Source organism: Pinus tabuliformis, chromosome 3_1, assembly GCF_031772625.1.
Source record: "Pinus tabuliformis cultivar Carrire ecotype Pingquan chromosome 3_1, CPIR1, whole genome shotgun sequence".
Lineage (NCBI taxonomy): Eukaryota > Viridiplantae > Streptophyta > Pinopsida > Pinales > Pinaceae > Pinus > Pinus tabuliformis.
The window spans coordinates 376,693,347-376,715,540 of NC_142301.1; the positions used below are offsets into that span (position 1 = coordinate 376,693,347).

Consider the following 22,194-nt stretch of genomic DNA (forward strand, 5'->3'; position numbering starts at 1 on the left):
AATGAAATGCAGAGAGGAATGTAACGAGAAACCTTCAGCTCAAGACTTATGCATTTTGAAATGCTTTCGTTTGGAAGCCACCAACAGCATCACAACTTCGAGACATAGAATGCAACCATCCTCACAGATCGACAAATGGCAGCGTCCGCCGGAAGGTGGATTGAAGCTGAATTTTGATGGGGCCTCGAGAGGCAATCCCGGCATGGCAGGAATTGGAGGTGCATTACGTAACCAGCATGGAGAAATTCTGCATATATATTACAGAGCGCTTGGGGAAAGCACAAATAATGAGATGGAATTTGCAGCGCTTGAGCATGGTCTGAGAATTTTAAAATCCCTACGAATTTGCAATGTAATTGTGGAAGGGGATTCATCACTGGTTATATCAACAGCTAAGAGAATTCAGGGAGGCACTAAGGCGAACAAAGCCACAAAACACTGGCGGCTCGCCAAGGTGACGGAGAATATTGCAGAACTAATGGCTGGAATGAAAGGTTTAGTCTTTCATGCGGTAAGGCGTAAGGCGAACGGGCTGGCGGACTACCTAGCGAATTGTGGCGTGGACAATCAGGACAGGGGGTGGGACAGTTGTTGGGAGGAAGTGGACTGCCCGAACCTGAAGGCGAGATGTTTACAGTTGGCACAACAAGATCTACACGAAACCGACCGGGCTTGACCGGCAACGGTTTCTGTTTCCGGTACTGTATACTTGGTGTTACCAGTAACAGCTTGGGATTTCATCACGGGAGCTGGACGACTAGACAGATGCGGCAATGCTCATTATGGAAAGAGAAGGCCAAATATGGAAACTATCAATATGGTTCATGCCACGAGAGATTCCGTAGAGTCTGCTTGCGAGGAAAGGACAGCTGGCTCAACCTTGATGGGAAGGCATTCAACAACATTTATGTTAGGTCAGGGAGGAGATGTGTGAATTGTGCAGATATCTTTCAAATTAATAACGAAAGTACCTCCACTCTGCAACGAAGGGGAGAGCGCATTATGGGAAACTCCATAGATAATAGCTATTTAACGGAGAGTCGTGGCTCTGGTTCTTTCACCTCAGTTCAAAGCACTGCGAGAGACCACCACTTTTCTATCTGTAGAAGTGATCACAGCGATAAGATTAGAGGGTATAGTATGGAGGCGGGGAGCTGCAGGTGTTCGGCGGCCCACCATGAACTACGAACAGCGCAGAATATGTATGAGACCAGAGCAGCAGCCAGGAGCAAACGCAAGATCGCGGAACTGGAAGCTTCTGTGAAAGAGGAAGAAGCGCAGCGACCGGAAGGGATCATTGCGGAGGAGGTTGACTGGTTACATGACCCGGGCACTCCTTCCAAAAGAGCCACTCAATATGTTCGGACTAAAGCGGAGAGCTGGAGAATCAAAAATCTCCTTGTGAAAGCCCTGGATTCAAAGGAAGAAGGGAAGCAGCAATTTGGGAAGGGGAATTCCACTTCGGAGGATCAGTTAGCTAAATTTCATGAAATCCATGAATCGCTGGATCGAAGAATATCCACAGTGCATGATGTTGTGGAAACTGTCAACAAGAAATTGACTCTGCTCATCAGGCTTCTTCGGCAAACTCTGAGCCCGGACCCCCTGATGCAGGAGCAAAAGATGAAGGAAGCACAGGAATTCCAATCCATGCAAGATATGCAGGCCAGAGTTGACAAGAATGTTCTGGACGTGGGCTTAGACAGAGTCAATCAGATTGGTGGTTTTCCTCGCACTGGCGGGTTTCCTTAGTTTCTTCTTTATGTTTGTCTTATGTCTTTTGTCATGGCCTCGGCTTTATGCTAGTTAGATGTGTTACTCTGTTACTCTGTTTTCTGTCATGGCTTCGGCCTTATGCAAGATAGTTATGTTACTCTGTTTCTGTCCAAGTTTTGACAGTGTCGTGGCGATAATTAACAGCCTTAAGAGCAAGCCGCCCTGTGTGGTGTGCAACTTAGTTTTGAAAGCTTAGGGCTGGCTGTCATCTAGGTTTAAATGGTCCATCCAAGGTTTCGTTCTGCTTCGACAGACTTTTTTGTAACATATTTTGTTCTATAATATACATATCTGACTTATAAAAAAAAAAAAATCAAAGTCAATAATATCTAAATTTTGATATTAATTTATTAAAAACAAATATTATTAAATAACGACTATATTAAACAACTAGTTTTTGAAAAATAATATTTAAATTTTTATTTGTATTTTTTTGTAAAATTGGTATGACTACATCTTCATCATGTCTACCTTCTCACCTCGATCGGGGAGGGGGATGGCACAAGATTTGAACGCAATACTTCCAGTTTGGTGAGAGTACATTTCCATGGTCATTTCCAATTGAGCTACCGCAAGCAGACTTCTTTTGTAAGATTGGCAGGACTACACTTTCAACATGTCAAATATATCACCCCGATTGGGTAGGGAATTGAACTAGTGACTTCACATCATGGAGTACCTTAACATAACACCCGATCATTGTCTATCCAAGACCTTATGGAAAATATTTAAATTAATTTATTAAAATAAAATATTATTAATTTTTTTATTAATGGGAAATAATCGAAAAATATAACTAATAAGAATAAAAAATCAAAGTCAATAATATTTAAATTATGATATTAATTTATTAAAAACAAATATTATTAACTAATGGCAATATTAAATGACTAGTTTTTGAAAAATAATATTTAAATTAACTTATTAAAATCAAATATTATTAAAAAATTCTATTAATGGGAAATAATAAAAAAAGATAACTAACAAGAATAAAAAAATCAAAGTAAAACTCCAAACAAAGAGGGAAGTCAAAAAATAATAAAAGGGAGTCAAGACCCTAATTGAGACAAGATCATTTAATAAATAAAAATAATTAATGGAAAATAAATAAAATAAAACAAATATCTATATATATATATATTCAAAGAAAAGTAATCAATAAATAAAACAGGGTCAACAATAAAATACAGGGTTGAGGCCCATTAAACGAATAACAAAAATACTAAAAGGAGTTAAGAACAAATAAGATGACAAAATACTTAAGAAAACACGAAGGATCAAGAAAATAAACTCTAATGAAGAATAAAGAAACAACAAATACTATAAAAATAACACCAATACCTACAAAGATAAATAAACAAACAAAATAAACCCAAAAAGAAACCTAAAAAACTAGGAGGACAGGATAGGGACCCAACTTCTACTAATAATCCATCTATCGTCTCTATTCAAATTATTGGGTCTTTTTTCGATTTCCAGGGCCTCCCTTAATTTACGATGATCGAAATGACTAATCCTAGCAACGACTTGGGCTTCCTCAATGCATATGTGATGCTTAGATTTATCTGCATGCTCTGCCAAAGTAGAGGAGTGAGTCCTGCCATGCTTGATGTCAATGGCATGCTCACGAATTCTTTGATTAGTCGAGCGACCAATCTCACCAATGTAGGGAGTCCCACAAGAGCATGGTATCTACATAGCTCTCTATTTAAAGGTCTCTACATTGCTCTCTATTTAAGACTTTTCCATGGTCTACCTCTTCATCTGGTCCTGATGATGAACAACATTGGTTGGTTCGAAATGTGTTGGCCAAACATTTCTGTTATGTGATTTCTACCGAAAGACTTTTCTTAATTCATTAAGGATCATAGAAGCCTGAATTTAGAAGATTTAGTTTTCTTGAGGTGCTTAGGTTTCTAAAGTACACCAAATTTCAAGGAGGTTTTATTTGTAGGGATAAGGTCCTTATGTGAACCCCATAGATCTAGAATTTAATTAAAATTTAGAATCAATAGGGATTTAGATTTTAATAAAAAATTTCATCTTAAATTTTTTAAATGTCACATTAGTAGTATTCATGTTGAGCATGCAATTTTTTTTTAGAGATCTATATACATGTCATACATGTTTGGTTTCTAGAAAATCCATTTCAGTATGTAACAACCAAATTGATATATTATTTTACTTAAAATAGAAATTCAACAATCTAGGTTATGAACAACATTAAAATATATTTATGTTTAATAATAAATATATCATGTGTCATTTTTATATAAAACATGGAAATAGTTATACACATGCTTCATATTGTTGGCATTATGATGCATGTGTTGTACTTGATGGCAAACAACTCATAGAAGATCAACTCACTTATATATATCTAGATGAATCTACGGAAGAGATATCAGATGACAATTCTCAGTATGACAAGTCCAAAGGGGGAGATTGTTGGCATTATGAGACAAGTGTTGTCCTTGACGGAAAATCACACAAATGATAAATTATAGTGTAGCAAATTTATTTGATAAATTATAGTGCAACAAAGTTTCCTTCATGTAGAGAAAAGTTCACGCACTTTTATGCAGAGAAAAGTTTATTCCATGTAGAGAAAAGTTCACGCACTTTTATGCAGAGAAAAGTTTATTCCATGTAGAGAAAAGTTCACGCACTTTTATGTAGAGAAAAGTTTATTCCATGTAGAGAAACGTTCACGCACTTTTATGCAGAGAAAAGTTTATTTCATGTAGAGAAAAGTTCACGCACTTTTATGCAGAGAAGAGTTTATTTCATGTAGAGAAATGTTCACGCACTTTTATGCAGAGAAAAGTTTATTTCATGTAGAGAAAAGTTTACGCACTTTCATGCAGAGAAAAGTTCCCTTCATGCAAGAGAAAAGTTCACGCACTTTCATGGTTGGTTCATGGTATTAGTTCGACAGTTTTTGATCCTATGGTTTTGGCCCGTGGTATTGCATCCAAAAGTGTTGATCTCACGCACTTTCATGGTTGGTTCATGGTATTAGTCCGACAGTTTTTGATCCTATGGTTTTGGTCCGTGGTATTGCATCAAAAAGTGTTGATCTCATGCACTTTCATGGTTGGTTCATGGTATTAGTCCAACAGTGTTTTTGATCCTATGGTTTTGGACCGTGGTATTGAGAAAGGACTAAGGCTATAAAAGAGGAAGGAGATCATTTGGCAAAGCATATTTTTATTAATTGAATATATGATAAAGTGCTAGATCTGGAATATGGTGATTGGGTTATGGTGCAGATCTAGATCTGAATAAAGAAGGAACCTGAGCGCAAGGAGAAGGATAAGTTCTATTGATGGGTCAAAATCTTAAGGCTGGAATAGTGGTATCTCTATATGATTTTGATCTGTGATATGTGGTGCATGCTTGATCTATAAATCTGATAAGTTGGGTTAACTAATATCTGAATGTTTGAAAGAATGATTTTATAGATCTATACGCAGGTTTCTGTTGGTGAAGTTGTAGACTTTACTTGAAATATGTTTTAGTTGTTTTTATCTATTACTGTGGTGTTCAAGGTTCTGATTTGATGTCTGGTTGTTGTGTGCTGAGAAAGTATTAATTCATCTTATGCACAAGGAAGTTGGTTGATTGCAGATCTATTTGATACTTGATGGATTGGGATCTTAAGGATTGGAATGTTTATCATTATCTGGCTTGATAGACTAGATCTGAATTATTGACGTATGTTTTATGAATGGTATGATCTGGGTATGTCTGATGTATGGAACAGCTGCAAAGTTATAAGGAAATATTTGTAGATCTGTATGCGAGTTGGCTTTGGTGAAAGCATTGATTTAGTATTGGGTAATTCAGAGATTGATGATGCTAGTATTGATTGATTATGAGCTTCAATGATATTAATGGGTCCAGTATGAAAATTGGATGAAATGTGGCCTTTTAGATTATGATGTTGTGCTTCAGTGTATCCAGCCTGAAAATTGATGAAACGTGGTACCTGGAGGAAGAAAGAGAAGGTTGTAGGCTTCGGTAGGTCAACACCTACGTACTAGTACATCAGCTAGTACAAGAGCCAAGGGGGTGGTATCTCCCTTCTAGTAGCAGCTGGAAAACAAGTAAAGGTTGGAGCATCTCAGCAGGTAGCAGCCTGCGCAAAGGGGGTTGTAGCTCCCTTCCAGGAGAGTCTGGAGAACGAGAGAAGGTTGTAGCCTTCTGCAGGTAGAAGCCTGTGTACTGGTATAAGTCTGCACTATTACAAAACTATTGTAAAAGGTATTTCTTATTAAAGAAGATTGAGACGACTTGTAGCAGGTGGTTTTCACCCACATTGGGTTTCCATCTTACATCATGGTGTTCATGTGTGCTTCTTGTGTGTGATGATCTGTTCTATTTTACTGCTCTAGTTTACTGCTCATATGGTTAATAATGTTCTGATGCACTCATTAGAGATCAACTAACTGAATCATATGTTTAATGGATATATACTTGTTGCATCACATATGAATCTTAATATGGAAAGAGAAAAAGTTATATTGATCTGATAATACTGATTCACCCCCCCCTCTCAGTATTATTTCCAACAATTGGTATCAGAGCAGGTCCTTTGGTAGAGGCTTGATCGCTTAAAGGAGATCCGTGGAACAATGGGAAAGAAGCTTAAGAAGAAAGCACATAAGCAGAAGAAGACATCTCAGAAGAACTATGACAGTGGGAGAATCGATTGGGGATTAGGTGTAAGAAGCTCTTCAGATTCAGAATCATTTCAGAATGAAGATGAACTATCAGGTATGAATTTGCTATCCTCTGATGTTCCAGCTATCTATCCATTTGGAAAAGATGAAAGTGATAGTGAAACAACTGAATATGCTCTTATGGGTGAACAAGAAAGATATCAAATAGAGGCAGAATTTAAAAGGCTTTCGGAAAAAATCAGAGATCAACAAGATCTATTGAACAAAAGGGAATGTGACTTCAAAGAAGAAGTTGCCAAACTAAAAGCTCAACTAGAGGAAGGAAACAAGGTAAGGAAGTTATTCAAGGAAAAATATCAAAAGTTGCAGGATGAATTCAATGAAAGAAGCACAACCATAAAGAAACTCAGAGATAGATCCAGTTACTATGAAAGTCTTGAAGCCACGATCCGCTCACTAAAAGAAGATCTTGAAGAATCAAAGAAGCAGAATAAAGAACTACTCCAAGCTCATGAAAATGAAGTTCTTGAACTAAGACGTCAGTTGGAAGAATAAAGAAATGCTGAAGCAAACGTGAAGAAGCAGTATCTTGAAAAGGAAGAGCAACATCAAGTTGAGGTAAATATTCTAAAAGATAAATTAGAAGAAAAGGATAAACTGTTACGATTTCAAGATAGTACTAAAGTCTTGGATGATATTCTTAATAGTCAAAGGTCTCCTGCTATCAAAATTGGTCTTGGTTTTCATGAATCTATTGAAGGTGAATCTGGTTCACAAAGTAAGACAAGGGACTCGACTGCAAAATCTGAAATGCTCAATAAGGAGATGAAAGGTCAATCTCATCATCAACCAAGGAAAGAAATTCTTCAAAGAAATTCTTTTACTCCTCCTATGAATAATGTTGAATGTTATGTATTTCATAATCTTGGACATGTTGCAGCTAGATGTAGAAGAAGAAGGTTTCAAGACCATCATGCAGAAAGATCATCACATTCAAGGTATTTTAATGGATATTGCTTTGCTTGCAATATGTTTGGTCATAGAGCTATTGGTTGCTATAGAAGAAATATGAGACATGTAAGATGTTACACATGTAACAAGCTTGGACATATAGATAAGGAATGCAGGAACAAAGTATGGGCACCATACCAAAAGGAGAAAAAATCATCATCACACTTGAAGATGTGGAAGAAGAAAGAAGTACAGTCAGAAAGAGGTGGCACAGCACAACATACAAACATAACAGAATCAGAGGGAGCTGGAAGTGTAAAACTTCAGTGTCCTAAATCTCATATGCAAGTTTCTTAAAGAGAAGTCACGTATATACGCGAGTTGGTTATGACATAGTCGCGTATATGATTGTTTGAGGAAAGGCAGTAGGGACAGGTTCAGGAAAAGGATCAGTTATGATTCGGTTTATTATTTGCGCTGTTTGATAATGGTTACAATTTGCTGATGATGTGTGGAAATGACTTGATGGTTAGAAGTGTTTTGTTTCTAACTTGATAATGAAGATGTCTTGATACTTCTTGCTGATATGCATGATCAGATCTGACAGTAACCAAGATGGCACAGGTTTAGGGGGAGCATATGCTTTTAATGCATTGTTGGCATTATGGTTAATAGTCCTTGGTGATGATGCTTATATGGATAAATGATTCATCTTGCTATGATATGGTTATGAATTGTTCAGATGATTCTTGGGGTTACATAGTTGATATTTAGATCAGATTTGTGGTTGATTCTCTAATGGTGCTTACATGGTGATCTTCATAAGGATAAGGAGAAGTACAAAGCTGGAATACACATCTTCATATGCTGCTGTCGTCATATGCATAAAGATCATATAATACGGTTATGATATATGCCCAAGAGATGATACATAGATGATATTGTTGATAAGATGGCTATGGCGTTTTACACATAGGATATAATGTGAGTGATTTTATGATGATGAGTTGATATCTATCTGCGGACATATCCTGTCATAGGACATTTATAGGTTTCTGATTTGGAATGGTTGTACGTGAGTTTCATAAGGAGTATCCACGTATATACGCAAGTTTCTGTGGATACAATCGCGTATATGTTGGTTTGAATAAAATCAGTGGGCCAGACTATGGGTGAGAAGAGTCTGATATGGGTCTGACAGAGACCATCTAACACAGATTCAGGGGGAGCAGATTAACTTCTAATAATGCATTGTTGGCATTACCGTAGAAGCTCTTGGTTCTTGTACACAAGCTGTTTTGGTTAGAACAGGTGCAGAAGGAGAACATAAGGAGATCATGGTTGCTGATTTGAAAAGTGTTTGATAGATGTTGCTGCTATCAGTTACTGGTGACTTTCATAAGTCTTGCTCTAGATATTTCGTCTCTATGTCATGTATCTCTTTTATGGTGTCAAGGTCATGTAACGGCCTATATTGGTTTCTCCACTATGCCTGGGATGAAGATGTAATGTTCTTGTTTTATCATGTGTAAACTTTTGGTGTATCCCCACTTGGTTGGGTGGATGAGTCAATTCTAGTATATCCCCACTTGGTTGGGAAATGGATGTATGTATGAGTCCTTGGTGATAGGAAGGTCATTTATGATAGAGTCATGTTCTTCTTGTAAAACATCTTTTTGCATACCTTGCTTATAGTGAGGGGGAGCATGAACAACAAACTTCAGCAGAGCAGAGACTTCAGCATGTACTCAAGGGGAGCATGGACAGATTGGTACACCTTGGCATATACAAAGGGGGAGCTCATTCAGAAATTTCAGCAGGCACTCAGGGGGAGTATGGACAACAAAGAAAGAGAATATCTTGGTTCGCCCTTTGCCCTTGATGTCAAAGGGGGAGAGTGATTTGGTATTGTTGCCATCAAGTCCAAAGGGGGAGATTGTTGGCATTATGATGCATGTGTTGTACTTGATGGCAAACAACTCATAGAATATCAACTCACTTATATATATCTAGATGAATCTACGGAAGAGATATCAGATGACAATTCTCAGTATGACAAGTCCAATGGGGGAGATTGTTGGCATTATGAGACAAGTGTTGTCCTTGACGGCAAATCACACAAATGATAAACTATAGTGCAACAAATTTATTTGATAAATTATAGTGCAACAAAGTTTCCTTCATGTAGAGAAAAGTTCACTCACTTTTATGCAGAGAAAAGTTTATTCCATGTAGAGAAACGTCCACGCACTTTTATGCAGATAAAAGTTTATTCCATGTAGAGAAAAGTTCATGCACTTTTATGCAGAGAAAAATTTATTCCATGTAGAGAAAAGTTCACGCACTTTTATGCAGAGAAAAGTTTATTTCATGTAGAGAAAAGTTCACGCACTTTTATGCAGAGAAGAGTTTATTTCATGTAGATAAATGTTCACGCACTTTTATGCAGAGAAAAGTTTATTTCATGTAGAGAAAAGTTTACGCACTTTGATGCAGAGAAAAGTTCCCTTCATGCAAGAGAAAAGTTCACGCACTTTCATGGTTGGTTCATGGTATTAGTTCGATAGTTTTTGATCCTATGGTTTTGGCCCATGGTATTTCATCCAAAAGTGTTGATCTCATGCACTTTCATGGTTGGTTCATGGTATTAGTCCGACATTTTTTGATCCTATGGTTTTGGTCCATGGTATTGCATCCAAAAGTGTTGATCTCACACACTTTCATGGTTGGTTCATGGTATTAGTCCAACAGTTTTTTTGATCCTATGGTTTTGGACCGTGGTATTGAGAAAGGACTAAGGCTATAAAAGAGGAAGGAGATCATTTGGCAAAGCATCTTTTGATTAATTGAATATCTGATAAAGTGCTAGATCTGGAATACGGTGATTGGGTTATGGTGCAGATCTAGATCTGAATAAAGAAGGAACCTGAGCGCAAGGAGAAGGATAAGTTCTATTGATGGGTCAAAATCTTAAGGCTGGAATAGTGGTATCTCTATATGATTTTGATCTGTGATATGTGGTGCATGCTTGATCTATAAATCTGATAAGCTGGGTTAACTAATATCTGAATGTTTGAAAGAATGAATTTATAGATCTATACACAGGTTTCTGTTGGTGAAGTTGCAGACTTTACTTGAAATATGTTTTAGCTGTTTTTATCTATTACTGTGGCGTTCAAGGTTCTGATTTGATGTCTGGTTTCTGTGTGCCGAGAAAGTATTAATTCAGCTTATGCACAAGGAAGTTGGTTGATTGCAGATCTATTTGATACTTGATGGATCGGGATCTTAAGGATTGGAATGTTTATCATTATCTGGTTTGATAGACTAGATCTGAATTATTGACGTATGTTTTATGAATGGTATGATCTGGGTATGTCTGATGTATGGAACAGATGCAAAGTTATAAGGAAATATTTGTAGATCTGTATGCGGGTTGGCTTTGGTGAAAGCATTGATTTAGTATTGGGTAATTCAGAGATTGATGATGCTAGTATTGATTGATTATGAGCTTCAATGATATTAATGGGTCCAATATGAAAATTGGATGAAACGTGGCCTTTCAGATTATGATGTTGTGCTTCAGTGTATCCAATCTGAAAATTGATGAAACGTGGTACCTGGAGGAAGAAATAGAAGGTTGTAGCCTTCTGTAGGTCAGCACCTATGTACTAGTACATCAGCTAGTACAAGAGCCAAGGGGGTGGTAGCTCCCTTCTAGTAACAGCTGGAAAACAAGTGAAGGTTGGAGCATCTCAGCAGGTAGTAGCCTGCGCAAAGGGGGTTGTAGCTCCCTTCCAGGAGAGCCTGGAGAACGAGAGAAGGTTGTAGCCTTCTGCAGGTAGAAGCCTGTGTACTGGTATAAGTCTACACTAGTACAGAACTATTGTAAAAGGTATTTCTTATTAAATAAGATTGAGACGACTTGCAGCAGGTGGTTTTCACCCACATTGGGTTTCCAGCTTACATCATGGTGTTCATGTGTGCTTCTTGTGTGTGATGATCTGTTCTATTTTACTGCTCTGGTTTATTGCTGATATGGTTAATAATGTTCTGATGCACTCATTAGAGATCAACTAACTGAATCATATGTTTAATGGATATATACTTCTTGCATCACATATGAATCTTAATATGGAAAGAGAAAAAGTTATATTGATCTGATAATACTGATTCACCCCCCCCCCCCTCAGTATTATTTCCAACACATATTGGAATGTAAAAAGTGATATATATATATATATATATAGCGCTCTCTTATATAACCTCAAAAGAAATAAAATCAAACAAAACTTATTAGTAGTTTAGATCTTCACATCTAAATTAAAATCATTGTAATTTAACATACATTAATTGTGCACTAAAAGACACTTTCTACAAGCTAATATGACAATTAAATTTGCTAATTTGTAAAATTTTACTTCTTGAATGTTCTTAATTGAAGGTCTTAAGATAAAAAATTGATTGAAATACTTGGATAGACAAGTAAATTTAGGAAAGTGAATAAAATTATAGAAACATGTCATTAATTTTTTAAATTAACATACATTGATTGCGCTAAAAGACACTTTCTACAAATTCAATACTAAATTGATGTACATGAGATATTTTAGTTCATTTGAAGTATTAAAGTGACTTGCATCATAGTAAGGTTATACTTATTTCCTTAGTCTATGAAACTAGAATTGAAAATTGTTATTTTGTAAAATTTTATGTCTTGGAAGTTCTTAATTGAATGTATTAAGTTAAGGAATTGATTGAAACCTTTGATATCTAACTAGATTTAGTAAAGTTCATAAAATTATATAAAATTATCTAAAAACATATCATTAATTGTTCTTTGGTATATTAAATTCCAATACATAGGACTTATATCATGTGTTAAGACTAAGTTGTTGCATATGACCTCAAAAGAAATAAAATTTAATAAAACAAATTATTAGTTGAACACTACTAGTTGAAGACATATTTTAAAATGTATTTCAATCCTATGTGTGTATTTTAATTGAACCATGAACATATGTTTTAGTTCATTTTAAGTATCAAAATGACTTGCATCATAGTCTAAGATTGTACTTATTTTCTTGGTTTATTTCCTGAGAAGTTAAAAGTGTTATCTTGTTAGGTATGTATGATAATAAACTACACATATGAAAATATATACAAATTACATTATACACATGAACATCCACAAACTAAAATAATAAGCATCCATGAACCGAAATAATGTTCGCACATCCATAGACTGCCCATGTATAGAAATATACAAAGTTTGTACATCACATGTGCATGTTCCCTATGAAATGGGCCAAAAAATATACGAATTATCTATGATCCACTCTATAAAGTATCTCTTATAAAACTCTTATGTGTGTTCTGGTGCACAGAGTAAGCTTCCACAATCTGGTACTACAATATAAAACGTTCAAATTTAAATTAATTAAAACATTATTTGTACAAAATAAACAATCTAGAAAAAATTATTTTCAAGTGTGCATTTAAATAGTCCGCTACCCATGACTCAGTTGAGTGAAAATGGAAGTCAGGTGGGATGGGGGTCTGATCAATTTAGCTTTGGTGCTCCCCTTCCTGTGGCTTAATGTCTCCACACCCAACATTCCACTCATGTGTTCACATAACTACAACATAGACAACCCTCTACATCTGGGCCTGTGTACACAATGGCAAACAAAAATTATAATTAGTGTACAAATGAATTAACATGCATACATGTAACTTAAAAAAAGAAAATGTTGAAATCTTAAGAATAAAAAAATTCACCTCAAATGTTAGTCCATGAGTTTTATTAGCTGGAGGTGGAGAATACTAAGCCACATAAACATGCACTAGAGGATGCTTCCTTGTATGGTCAAATACCCCCTTAAATGACCTCAAAAGATCATATGTGTAGTTGGGCTATACATGCATGTTATCATGAAATTATTAATATAAATGCAATATTATACAAAACTATTAATATAAATAATGTAAAATTTTATGATAAGAGTCAAAAGCTTCATATATATGTATCTTCTCTATGTCACATGGGATGTGCACCCTCCAAGTGTCATAAATGATATCATGACACATACGTGCATATGAAAAATGTTTTTGATGCCCTAGACTCTTAAGATATGAATCACAATGTAATGCAATGGACGGGCCACAAGGCAATGAAGGTGGTCTTCTCATCTCTCCACATCATGCGACGTGTGCAATTACCAATGTCCTTTGCATGCTATCTGCAATGGTATGCCTAGTCTCAGCACCAAGATGTGAGGAAGTCTCTAGCTCTATGGGTAATACCATGCTCCGAGATGGTTTTGGCAACAATTTCAGAGGTGGTGATACATGTGAAGGGTCCCTATGAGCCCCATCACATTCATAACTACGTCCCAAACTGGGCCCATAAAACATAAATCTGGAGTTCGTGTAACCCGACCTCATATGTAGCACACTCTGGATATATATATGCTTTTCAAAGTAATTGGGGACATGGTCATGGTGTGGGAATTAGCCCCAAGATCCAGTGGATCGATCATAAATAAAAGGTGTCATGTCAACATTCTTAGAATATTTTAGCGAAATCAGACTAACATGTCTAACATGACATTCTGAAGGGATGTCAAACAACTCCCCACAAATATCAATGTTCTTAGTGGTGTCTTTCACTACCTTCCAATTATGTGGGCCTCTGACCTCTAGCCTCCTAATCCTATGTATGGAATATAGAAGGTGGATTTGTGGGCCCGCCCTTTGGTATGTCTCGATCAACCTATTGATGTTATTCGACATCAGAGAAAAACATCTAGTAGGTGAATTAGCAGGGATTTTATCCATCACTCATGTGATCCATGTCTATTTGGCCCTAACATCCTTAATTGTGATAGTGGATATAACATCATTCCACAAAAGGATCGACATTGCGCTTTGATCCTCGTCTTCACCCTGCCGAGGGTCTGCAAATCACAAACATAGTTTAATACATATATAACAAATTATAAGCATAATAACATATACATTAAATTCAAACACATCAATTGAAGAGGATTTAAAAATTTAAGACAATTCCAAGACATTAACACATAAACTTTAAAGAGGATTTAAAATGCAAGATGTATACCTGAACAGGTGATGAAGGTCTACTATCTGTAGCAAGATCATCAACAGAGACAAAAACACCACCTTTGACACTCTGACTTGTGTCAGAGGGAGGATCTATGAATGGAACAGACACTCTAGTATGCCTATGTGATCTAACCCTACCATGTATAATAGATCCTCCAACACTCTGATGGGCTGCGATTGGGGGATTTATGGGAGATGGCTCTGCAAATTACATATAAAACATATAAACTAATCCAAGAAAAAAATGTTATCATATAAAGAATGTTGACAAGAAAACCATTTATAAAATCAAGTAGAATAATCTAGGTTAAAGTCCTGAACTAAATAGAGTGTCTATTTTGATAAATTATCAATCAAAGTATTGAGTTCCATGTAAAGACAATAAAAAAAGGTGTTTGAAAATCTAACTTACACTTTTTCTCATTTATAAATGATTCATTTTATTCATAGAGCATAAATATGTAAATATATGTAAAAAATTGAAATAAACCTATTTGCAAAACTAATAAATTTCATGCCAAACAAATACTCCATAATACAAGTTCTTATAATGTTTGATTTTAAAACGGGACATGTACTAGGTGGAAGCACATGAAGACAATGTTTCTGGTACGACACACTATATAATGAAACAATATGGTACAAATTAGAAAAGAGTAAAAATGCTTATATATTCACTTTAAATGCACTTTTCATCATGGATTTAATGTATCAATGATGCATTGTTGAAACTTAAACTTATATATATATATATATATATGCTATGTTGTGTTATATAGTTAAATAAAAATATAGGAAGTGTAAGTTACAAAATCATTACTCAACTAATAAATTTAATAAGGGTGGGAACTAAGAGATATATAGTTGTCATGTATCATTATATTAAATAATTCTACAAATATGAGTAATGGAAATTTTAAGGAAAATTACAGTTTATAGATCAACTTGAGTCTTAAAAAAGTTGTTGAGCATCACCCATATTATGTTATTATGAAGAGAAAATTATGTTAAATAGTTATAAAACTATGTTAAATGTTATATATGTGTATGCGTGTGTGAGAGAGAAAGAGATGTTATAACTATAACTATGTTATATATAGTTATAGTTATGTTATACTTTACAACTATATATAGATATATATATATATAGATATATAGTTGTAAAGTATTTCTGCTCTACCATGAGTATGACTGTCAACACTGACAAAACAAAAGTTATGATTATCAAATCCAAGAAGGACAGTTACGCTAATTTTAAATATGACAATAATAACTTGGAGGAAGTGTATTATTACAACTACTTAGGAATTGATATTCATCACAAGCTCAATTGGAACCATACCATCAAGAAAAGGATTAATGGAGGGTGGAAAGCTTATTTTGGTCTTGAAAATAATTGTAAAACAACAAACCTCGTAATGTGGGATAAAAAGAAGTTCCTCTTTGAAACTTTAGTCACTCCTGTTATCCTATATGGATGTGAGGTTTAGGGTTGCAGCCTATCTAGAGAATCCTGGAGAAAGATTGAGCAAATCCAGAAGCGTTTTATAACATATAACCTAAAAATTAAAAGCAATACACGCTATCTTATTCTCCTTATAGAAGTAGGTCTTGCCCCTATCGAGAGCCTAGCTATGATTAGGCCTTTATTGTACAAGCACAAACTCAATCACATAGGAGATCATAGACTTCCTAAGCTAGCTTTAAATTCCAGCCAAAACCACCTAAGGCTCAAACGAGGGTGGTATAGAGACACGAGGGCCTGGTTAAACTATTGGGAGATCAATGAGAATGATGCATTGCAAAACATTAATAACATTAAAAATATTGTTACTTCTAAGTTCAAAGAAGAAATGTGGTGTGAAAAAGATTTAGCAGCTAAAAGAAAATTAAGTTATTATAAGAAGGTCATCAACCCTACCCTAGAAGTTCAAAAGTATCTCTCTATTTTAACTAGCTCAAAGAAGAAAATTAATATAGCAAAAATTAGAACGAACTCTCATGAGCTCCATAGTGAAACAGGTCATTGGGTAGTTCCTAAAACACCATGGATGGAAAGGATCTACCATCTCTGTGAGAATAGGAACATCGAGGATGCAAACCACTTCCTCTTAGAGTGCCCCACGTACAACCACATTAGATATCAGTTTCATAATCTTTGTTGCAATACTAACCTTCCTAGCCTTTTACAATATCAAAAATTATAATGAGCTCGGGAAGCTTCTCTCCAAGCTTTTTGAGCATAGGAATAAAATCTTAAATCAAACTAAATAATTTGTTTCTTTAGGTCTGATAGACCAAAATTTGGTCTCAATGGACGTTAACCATCATCATCATCATCATATATATATATATATATATATATATATATATATATATATATATATATATATATATATATATATATATATATATATATATATATATATATATATTTATATATCTATATATGTATATATCTATATATATATATATCTATATATATATATATATATATATATATATATATATATATATATATATATAATTTAATTAAATAAAAGAAATGTTTTGGAATTTTAGTTTAGTCAATATTTTATTTAAGTACAATTAATTTTAAAAAACAAATTACTATATTTGTTATTAAAAAATATTTATAATATAAAAATTTTTAAATTAATTTTTTTTTTTTTTTTCTTTAATAGAGGTTTACCATGAGCAACCATATTCATTATGTCAATTTAAAGCTCCTAATTTATTTATCTATTGGATTTCTAGAGTTTAATTGTTTTCTATTTTGAAAATTTTTTGGGCATATTTCTCATCAAATTTGTTCAAAATTTAAAATGCATTTTCAATTGAAAAAAATCATTTTTTTTGAAAAATTATTTCACTATAATCCTAAAAAGAACTTTAAAACGTAAAATAGTTAAAAATAGAATATACCACAGAAAATATTTATAATAAACATGTTAATATTGCCGATAATGTATACAATAAAATAAATAAAATTAAAATTAAAACCTAAGTTATAGATTTTTTGTGCTTTTAAAGGGTTTTCTTGGTGCTTTTGTAAGTTGTTTTTGGTCTTGAAGGGTTTTCTTGGTGGTTTTTTGTGGATTTCATGGTGATTTTCATTATTGTTTTTTGTAGTTTTTGTATGCTAGTTTTTTTTTTCAAATTAATTTATTTTATTTACAGAAAAATTAAATAAAAGAGAAAAAAAGATAAGAAACCTATCTAATCTTGAGTCTCAGGGTCAGTGGAGGGGTTGATAGGTAGCTGGATTGAGTTCCTCCATCTCGGTTGAGCTTAGAAATCTTCTGTCAAATTCCTTTTCCTCTCGCCATCCGAGAAAAATGACTTGCATAGGTTGCGGCCAGGGTATTTGAATTAGAAATAACACTTGATCGATTCATAACTCTCGATCGAGTTGTTAACTCGAGTTATAAACAACTCGATCAAGATTTTGGTTAAACACTCGATCAAGCTATTTTAAGTGCCTCAAAAGCTCCGTTGAGAACTTATAAATTGCTTGATTGAGCATCTGTTTTTTAGCAAAACACACCCTCATTTCACCAAAAAGTGTAACCCAACTCCATGCTTTGACCCACTAGCAACATGAAGTGAACTACCACAATCACTTGTTTACAACTTGCAATAATCCTTAATCAAAACTGATTCATGCATATAAGTTTTATATTTAGGCATACAATACTAACTAATCAATGCTACCAACCATCTTAAATTCAACCATGACAGGACTCAAACATATTTTAGCCATTACAGTCTTGACTTAGTGTTTATAATTGACTTCTAAAGGGATTATTTCAGTGTATTTTAAAACAACCTATTGTCCTCTTCAAGGACAACCCCCACCTTTTACATTCATGCATTCATTCTTTATAAGTAGTGCATTGTAACTTTGGTGATGTTCTTTAAATATACCCTAATCATTATTGTAATAGTATGCATGTAAGGGTTCGAAATTGATCCTCACTATCACTAGTTAGTGCTCATGATAATTTTTCATAAATGCAGTAGAAATTTTAGTATCTTTATCTGCATAAAGATTCAAATGTCATGAGTACAATTTAAAGTAGACATTATCTCTTATGATCCTTCAGTGTGGTTATTAAGATGCATCATATATATCATGTCAATGTATTCTATTGCATATATCATTATGTATTTTTGTAGGATCATACTTGAGTTGATGCCCACTAGTATCATAAATCTACTTCCTTTTCACTTACGGATTCCCAAAAGGCATCAGTGCTGCAACATTTTTCTGTGATACCATTTGGAACATCCCTTGGTAACCTTGTGTAAAAACACATAGGATTAGATTTTTTTTATAGAATTGACAAATGTGTAAGTTTCTGAATTACTATTCCATATTCCTTCATTGACCATTAGATAAAATATTCATCATTTCATAGAGTAACTTTAGTAAAAGAATAATAAGTTTCATAACATAACAACCATTTTTGTAGCATATTAACATAAGCTTCATGTTGTAACCTTTCTTCATTATCATGGTTCTTTTACTTACGTTAGTCATTCACATATTTGATATTGTAAGTGTTATTTTCATGTGAGGAAGGAATAACATTAAAATTTCACAAAAGGAAAACACATCATTAAACAGTGACATACCCTGGAAACCCTGTAGGGTGAAAACCAACAAACATTTATTTTTTATTAAATTCTCATGAGGGTGTTCACCCCTCATTAAATTGCTATAAGGGAGTCCATCCCTTAACCATTTTCATAAAATATTACAGAGGAATATCATCTTAAATACAACATAACTAGGTAGAAGCTATTACATTCATCATGAAATCATTTACCCATAAATCCTCGGACATTATGTATTTGTGGCTTGGTTCTTCCTATCAATAGATTATCTTATAGTTGAAATTCCTTCAATCTGCATGCACCACTAGTTCTTTTCCTGCCATAATGTTAGACATAATCTACCCTTTGCATAAGTCACCATCCTTCCCTACTGTTGTTACCATTATCAAACTTCGATATTATGATTAGTTAAAATATTAATCAATAAAAATCAATACTAGTTATGTTTCAAACATCTTTTCATGTGCGTAAATAAAATGTAATAAAGTGTCAAGACATGTCTTCCTCTTTTAACAACACTACACAAGTGTTAATTGAAGGTGCATAACTACGAAAAAATGTTTATTTATTTCTACATATATACGGTTATGACACATGTCTGTCCATCCATAACTTACATGTATAAGGTAAAATACATAAAGATTACCAAATCATTCTCACTTGTTCCTATTTCATATATATCATGAGAAGGGAAAACAGCTACATTCTACTTCTACCCTCAAAACATAATAATATTAAAGAACCTCCATGGTTATTAACCTCTCTTCGCATAAGAAGAGGAAAATATTTCCAAGATAAATAGCACATTAACTATTATTCTCCTCGCACAAGCACACATTCTTTTCCAAAGGAAAACCACTAAAATTGTTTATATTCTTTTGAAGGAAACTAACACTTTAGTTAGGAATTCGTGTATGCAATTACATAAGGAACTAGCCCCTCATCTATTACTTTTGTTGCATGCAAATATGTAAAAGAAAGATAACACAATCGATGTTATTCCTATGCATGCAAATGCATATGTTTTTCCAAAAGAAAACATAACAAAATAGAGCATGTAACAACATGTTTCTTTTCCATGAATTTATCACATTCAACTATTACTTTCGTAAATATAAATACTCATTTCCCTTTTCAAAATAAAACTAACTTAATAGTTATTCTTTTCATGAAACTATGTATTCTTGTTCTAAAAAGAAGTTATCATAATGGTTATTATTTTTTTGTATATAAAATACACATTCTCTTCAAGAAAATTAGTAATCTAATGATTATCTATGTGCACAAAAACACATGTTATTTTCAAGAAAAATAGAAATAATCATATATTCTTTGAAGAAAATCTATCTCAATAGCTATTTGTCTAATACATGCAATACATATTTCTTTCACAAGATACCTAGAACAATAATTATTCATTTTATGCATGAAAATATGTATTTATTCAGTAAAGTCTATCATAATTAACTATTATTTCATCCATGAAATTCCTATCTCTTCCTCAATAAGTCTATAAAAAATAATCATATATTCTTCTCAAGGAATTTAACAGCATAGCTATTGTTTCTGTGCTTAAAACATATATTTCTTTTCAAGTAAAACTAGCATAATAAATGCATATTCTTATTCAATAAAATTGGCAAAAGATACTTATTTTTCTTGCCCTAAATATTGGCCATGATAAAGGTGCAACAAAACTGAAAGTTTAAGAAAAATGGATGCTTAATTTCACTTCTTGTCTCCACCAATCTCAAAATGTTGCAAGGCTTGATTACAGGTTGAGAATAACCCTTGCAAGACTAACATTGCAACTTCAACACAAGTTTCTTTGTTGTTTTTTACTTCTTGTGAGACACATATTTTGTTTGTATTCCATATATGATGGTATACTATCATTTCCTTTTTGTAGAGAAGCTTACCATCCATTTCTTATTCTGAGTAACTTGTACACAATGCACTTTTTGCAAACTTTTTTCTTGCAAACATTCTCTTGGTCTTTGGAAACATTTACCATTGTGATTGAAGGATATACACAACAAAACTCTTAGGGAATTCCCTTCTTTCCATTACCATTGTTGAAATTTAAATTCACATCGATCATAGTCGGCAGTCATGCAAGAAACACTAATACTACGACTTCATCCTTAAAACATAAAAATATTACTAGTGTGGGCTGTTACAGGTCAACAAGCTAAAAATGGGTAGATTTTTGTTGGAATGACAAAAGGTGCTAAGGATATAGGTGGGCTAGTGGCCTCTTGATATCTCATAACCACACTCCCTCCCTTCAGAGAATAGATCTATCAAATAAAGAATGACAAGGGGTGGTTATCGAGAATCTGTTTAATTTCAAGTGATTTTTGATACTCATTACATGTAATATTTAACTTTGTAAATATATGAGCTTTACGTAAGCTTTTATGGTAGGGATGCTACATACTCTCGTCCTTAAAGACAACATCGTCCTCAATTTTCATCATTAAATTTTACTTATGACATCTATCTAGAACCACCAAAAGGGGTCATTCCCTTTCAAAATAAAGGATTTTTATGTTCAATAAGTAAAATCAAGATTTTTTTATCAATATTAATAAGCATTTACAACTGCGAAATAAGAAATTTATACTTTTCAACACTTTACCATTATTCAAATTTATAGAAACAAAAATAAAGTTTCTATATCAACTTATAGTTACTTGCTAATTACTCTTGGAAATCATGGTCACTTTACGCAACTAATTTTGATTACAGGTGGTTTATTAGCTATGGAAATCACTCGAAGAGTGGTTTGAAATCCCAAAAACAAGCACCTATTGTGGTTTCACAACCTCCATGGAAAGCACCCTATAACGTATGACCAAGAAATCCAACATAATCATATTATTAGATCTAACACTTTTGTGATCCATAATGTAGATATAAGTATTTCGGATTAATCACATCGTTAGGATTTGGTCGACGTTTCAAACCAACTAATGTGGTTCATCCTCACGACAAGGTGAGAGATAAATAGATTTGAGGGAATATATAGAAA

At 33.9% G+C, this 22,194-nt stretch overlaps 1 pseudogene; it reads right to left on the reverse strand.

Moving 5' to 3' along the window:
• Nucleotides 1-20,888: 20,888 nt before the first annotated feature.
• LOC149187297 (large ribosomal subunit protein eL42z/eL42y pseudogene) lies at nucleotides 20,889-21,174 on the reverse strand (annotated as a pseudogene).
• Nucleotides 21,175-22,194: the final 1,020 nt, after the last annotated feature.